Below are 6,027 nucleotides of genomic sequence, written 5' to 3'. Positions count from 1 at the left end.
CCTACTGGTTCCCACTCTGGACTGCAGGCCAGAATCACCTGGGGAGCTTTAAAAGATTACAGATGACTGGAGGCAACTCCAGAAATTTTTAGTTTAATTAGTTGAGCAACATATTTTTCATTTTATTTTTAATTAATGTAATAATTGTGCATATTTATGGAATACAGAATGTTATTTCAATACATATATACAATGTACAATGTGTAATGATAAAATAAGGGTAATTGGCATATTCATCACCTCAAACATTTATCATCTCTTAGTGTTGTGAACATTCAAAATCCTGTCTTCTGGCTTTTTGAGAATGTACAATAAATTGTAGTTAACCATATTCCCCCCAAAGTGCTATAGAACGCCAGAACTCATTCTTCCCACCTAGTTGTAATTTTATTTCTGTTAACCAACCTCTCTGAATTCTTCCCTCCCTTCTTCTCTAATACCCACAATTCTACTCTTTACTTCCTTAGGCTAAAGGGTTTTTTTTTTTAAGTTCCTACATATAAGTGAGAACATGCAGCAGTTATCTCTCTGTGTCTGACTTATTCTGCCTAACATAATGTACTCCAGGTGCATCCACGGTGCTGCAGATAACAGGAGTTCAACCTTTTTCATGACTGATTAGAATCAGTTGAATTAAACTAGACCCCTATTCATCACCATATACAAAAATAAACTCAAAATGGATTAAACATCTAAACATGAGACCCGAAACTATAAAACTACTAGAAGAAAGCATAAGGAAGCTCTTCAGGACATAGCTATAGGCAAAGATTTTATGGCTAAGATGTCAAAAGCACAGACAACAAAAACAAAAATAGACATATGGGACTATATTAAACTAATAAGCTCCTATACAGCAAAGGAATCAATCAACAGTGAAGAGACAACCTGTGGAATGGGATAAAATATTTGCAAACTATTCATCTAACAAGGGACTAATATACAGGATATACAATAAACACCAGCAACTCAAAGGCAAAAAAGAGAAAAACCTCTGATGTAAAACCTGGCACAGGATCTGAATAGACAATTCTCAAAAAAAGGTGGCAGAATTTTAAAAGCTCCTGATAATCTAATATGCAGTCACAGTTGGGAGCCAGTGCCCTGGAGCTGTGCTCCTCTGTCTGTACTGTGCACACAAATCACCTGAAAACCTTGTTAAAAATGCAGATTCTGATTCACTAGGACTGCCATGGGATCAAAGTTTTTGCATTGCTCAGATGTTGCCGAGGGCGCTGATGCTGCTGGTCCTGAGACTCCACTTTTTTCTGGAAAAGCCCTGAAGCAGCAGTAGGCAAAGTATGGTCCATGAACCAGTATGATCTGAAAACTGCTCACTGCCATTTCTCAACACATAGAGAATTTGAGAGCACTCGCTTAGGAACTAGTATAGCAATGTGACATTACTGAGAGTACAAAGTGTGAAAGTTTGTACTTAAGAACATGTTTAAAACAGATTATAAATAAATAAATACCTGGTCCTTTAGCATAGATGGGAAGCACCAGCCTAGAGAATAATACGCTCCATGGACATGCAAATTGAAGACCTAAATTATATCTTTTTTTTGATTAAACATATTTCTCATCATAAAATTTTGGGGTACAGTTAAGGGTTAGGTATACAAATATGCATCGTTCAGGCACCCTTGTTGATAAGGGGTGTTTCCCCATCCCCAGACAGATTTTTACTACCATTAATTACACCTCCCTTCCCCTCCCTCCCATAGTTTCCCACCACTGTCAATCCTTTTCTTATAGTATTAGGATAGATGATCAAGATCCACTATATGAGTGAGAACATGTGATACTCAGATCTTTTTTCTGTGAGAGATCACTCAGTATTATAGACTCTAACTCCATCCAGGTTGCTGTGAAATTCATGATTTTGTTCTGTTTTATGGCTACATAGTATTACATCTTATTGACCATTAAATGACCATTAAATGCCCAGGACGTAAAGGGCACTTAGAAAATTTTGGTTAAATGAATGAGTGAATATATGAATGAGTAAAACCTTGGACATTTGGCTGTGGCTAGAGAGATGATTCAAAACAAAATAGGCCTAAGATGGACTTCAGTAGGCAGAGAAAAGGGCTGGAAAAATGAGGGGAGTTTGAAATTTAATTTAGTTTCAAACATTTGCTAAGAGCTTCTTCACTATATTTTTGAGACAAAGATGAGCAAAATGTGGTGCTGGATCTTGGAAAGCTCAGTTTACCACCCTGCTATGCAAAGTGTAGACCAAGAAAATCACTGGTTGTTAGAAATGCAGAACCTTGGTTGGGTCCCTGGCCTACTGAATCAGAATCTTCATTTGAACATGATTTCTACATACATAAAATTGGAGACATGTTGTTCTAAATAGATAGTTCTTGAATCTGACTGAACATTAGAATCACTTGAGGGAACTTTTCAAAAACCTGATGCATAGACCACACTCCAGACCAATTAACTCAGAATCTCTGGGGTGGGCCCAGGTATCAGTAGTCTGTAAATATCCCCTGGTGACTCAATGTGCAACCATGGCCAAGAACCACTGGTTTGGAACTCTAGTAAGTACATGAAGGTAAAATTTCAATCTGAGAATGCACTCATTGAATGAGCAGTGGAGACAGGGGCCTTGATGGATTTTGAACAGGAAATTGCTCTTCAGAATTAACCAGCAGGAAGATTATTTGAAAAATTGCATGTTCATATAATCAGGCAGGGTAGAATCACTTAGAGGTATCACACCATACTTATCACAAGAGGAGAGTATGTGTATATGGTTAAATTCTCCACTTTGTGAGGAAACTAAGGAGTCCCAGTCTGTGTGCTGGTGAGTGTACCTGTTGGTAGTGTTGGCTGATGTCAAAGAGCTGGATAGGGTGGCCCATTCAAAAACTGAATTTGAATCAGGGAGAGTCAGTAGAGCTTATATAAGACAAATTCTTTAGGGAATACTGACTTTAAAAATCCAGAGAACAAATACAAACGTACAAAAGTGGGAGAGAAGCAAATTTCGGGAACCGAGGAGTGGTTAAAATAGGGAAGAAAGAACTGAGATAAAAGTCATGGACAATATTAGCATATCTTGATTTTGTCATAATGGGCAGGCAAAATGGTTTGTGAAATAAAGTGTGAGCCTGGATGAGGAGTCTGAGTTCAGGATGAAAACTAAATCAAAATATTGTTAAGTGTCAAAATTCCAACTATGTATATTCTATCGGAGGAATCAGAGCTCCCATCTAACAATGTCCAGACTAATTCTCAGGAAATAAGGAGATTCCTAGTTTCATCTTAATCAGTTAAAGATTTCCCTAGAGAGTCAAAGTTAAAGATATGATAAACTACATAATACATTATTAACCCACATTAATAACAGTTCAATGAACGTGGTTTTACTAACACCAAAGTTTCATGTCTCAAAAGATAAGTATTCTCCACTCAAAAAAAGAGGGAGTCTTTACCCCCAGTACTTCAGAATGTGACTTTATTTGGAGTACTCAAAGGTAATCAAGATAAAATGAAGTCATTAGGGCGGGTCCTAATCCAATATGGCTGGCATCCTTATAAAATGGGGGAGTGTGAACAGAGACACAGACACACACATAGAGATAATGTCATGTGAAGATTAAGGTAGAGATTAGGGTGATGCATCTACAACCTAAGAGATGCCAAAGATTACCAACAACCCACTAGAAACTAGGAGAGAGGCATGTAACAGATTCTCCCTCACAGCTCTCACAAGAAACCAACCCTGCTGACACCTTAATCTAAGACTTCTAACCTCCCAAACTGTGAGGCAACAAATTTCTGTTGTTTAAACCACCCAGTTTGTACAACTTTGCTACAGTAGTCTTAGCAAACTAATATAATAAGCTATAAGAGAAGGCAATACAGACAGAATCCAAACCTGGGGAAGGTGTAAGGAACTCAAATAATTCAACAGTAAGAAAATAAATAACCCAACTGAAATATGGACAAAGGACCTGAGTAGGCCTTTCTCAAAGGAAGACATACAAATGGTCAACTGGTATATGAAAAAAATTCTCAACATCACTAATCATCAGAGAAATGCAAATCAAAACCACAATGAGATATCACTTCGAACCTGTTAGAATGGCTATTATCAAAAAGATGAAAGATAACAAGTGTTAGAGAGGATGTAGAGAAGAGGGAACCCAGGCACACTGTTTCAGGGAATGTAAATTAATAAAGTCATTGTGGAAAACAATATGAAAGATTCTTTAAAAATTAAAAATAAAACTACCATATGATCTAGCAATCCCACTACTGGGTCCATATCCAAAGGAAATGAAATCAGTATGTTGAAAAAATATCTGCACTCTTATGTTCACTGAAGCATTATTCATAATAGCTAAGATATGGAATCAGCCTCAGTGCCCATCAACTGATAAACGGATAAAGAAAATGTGGTATATACACACAGTGGAATCTTTTTCAGCCTTATAAAAGGAAATCCTGTCACTTCCAACAAAATGGATGGAACTGGAGGTCATTATGTTATGAGAAATAAGCCAGGCACAGAAAGACAAATATTGTATTATCTCATTTATATGTGGAATCTTAAAAGGTGAATTCATAGAAACAGAGAGTAGAATGACGATTACCAGGAACTAAGGGTAAAGAGAAAGATATTGGTCAAAAGATACAAAATGCCAGTCAGGAGGAATAAATTCAAGAGTTGTATGGTACAACTTGGTGACTATAGTTGATAACAATGTATTGTATGCTTGGAAACAGTTAAGAGTAGATTTTAAGTGTTCTCACCACAAAAAAATGATAAGTATGTGAGATAATACATATATTAATTAGCTATATGCTCAAAGTCAAAACATAAAAATCTTGAGTTTATTTGTTGTAAAACTAAGAAAATGCTACTAATGAAAATGATAAGTAGTTGAGAACGTGTTTTGTGAGGAAGGATGTGAAAAAGTACTTTTTATGAAACTTTATCTGTGATAAAACAGGCTTGAATGGGTAGAAAAACCAATTTTAGACAACAAACAAAATACTTGCTTAGAACTTTTTTAAAAAGAATAACTATATCAGAAAAAGAACACCCCGTCCCCCTGCACAAATACAGGAAATAGTCCTTTATAATTCAAAAGGTAGAACATTTTTACTTTTGAGGTAATTTACCATTAAATCTATTAAAGCAGATAATGGCTTCCAAAAAGTTAAGGGAGAGGGAATAGAGAGATTTGAGGAAAGGAGGAAGGAGCCAAAAGGATGAATAAGGAAAGAAAGAACAGAGAATATCAACATGTATTGCACAACTAGTTTTTGAAAAATGTGTCAGCAAGTACCAGGCCAGCTTCAGTTGGCAAGTAACTGTCCGAGCTTTTTTGCATAAGGGAGGCAGTGATACCAAGTCCAGTGTGAAATACAGAACGAATTTAACTATTTCAGAAAGACATTTCAAGGGCATGAGGTTAGTAAAATGTATTATATTCAAAAGCTACTGAGATGCTAAAATCCAGGGCAAGATGTTAAATGTAAAAGTTTAAATGTAATCAGCCAGAAGTTGCTTTTAAGCAGAGTGAAGACCAATGGGAAGCTCAAACTTCACCTGTACATAGACCACTTATGTACCTAATCCTGACTTGTATCTCACATCTTTAAAATAAAATGTTTTTTAAAAAGAGTCATCCTTTCCACAAGTTTACACTCCCACCAACAGTGTAGAAGTGTTCCCTTTTCACCACACCCTTTCCAGCAACTGTTATTTTCTGAGTTATTGATAATTCTGACTGGAGTTAGGTGGTATCTCAGTGTAGCTTTCATTTGTATTTCCTTGATGATTAGTGAGGCTGAACATTTCTTCATGTGTCTGTTGGCCACTCAGATGTCTTCCTTTGAGAAGTGTCTTTTCATATCTTTTGCCCACTTTGTAATAGGGTTGTTGTTGTTGTTGTTGTTTTAATCTTTTCAGCACATTTGGGCAAAAGATATGAACAGACACTTCACAAAAGAGGACATCCGAGCAGCCAACAGACACATGAAGAAATGTTCAACCTCACT

Source organism: Carlito syrichta, unplaced genomic scaffold (genome assembly GCF_000164805.1).
Source record: "Carlito syrichta isolate Samal-C Ts95f unplaced genomic scaffold, Tarsius_syrichta-2.0.1 Scaffold111507, whole genome shotgun sequence".
Lineage (NCBI taxonomy): Eukaryota > Metazoa > Chordata > Mammalia > Primates > Tarsiidae > Carlito > Carlito syrichta.
Note: the sequence above shows the minus strand (reverse complement) of the source record.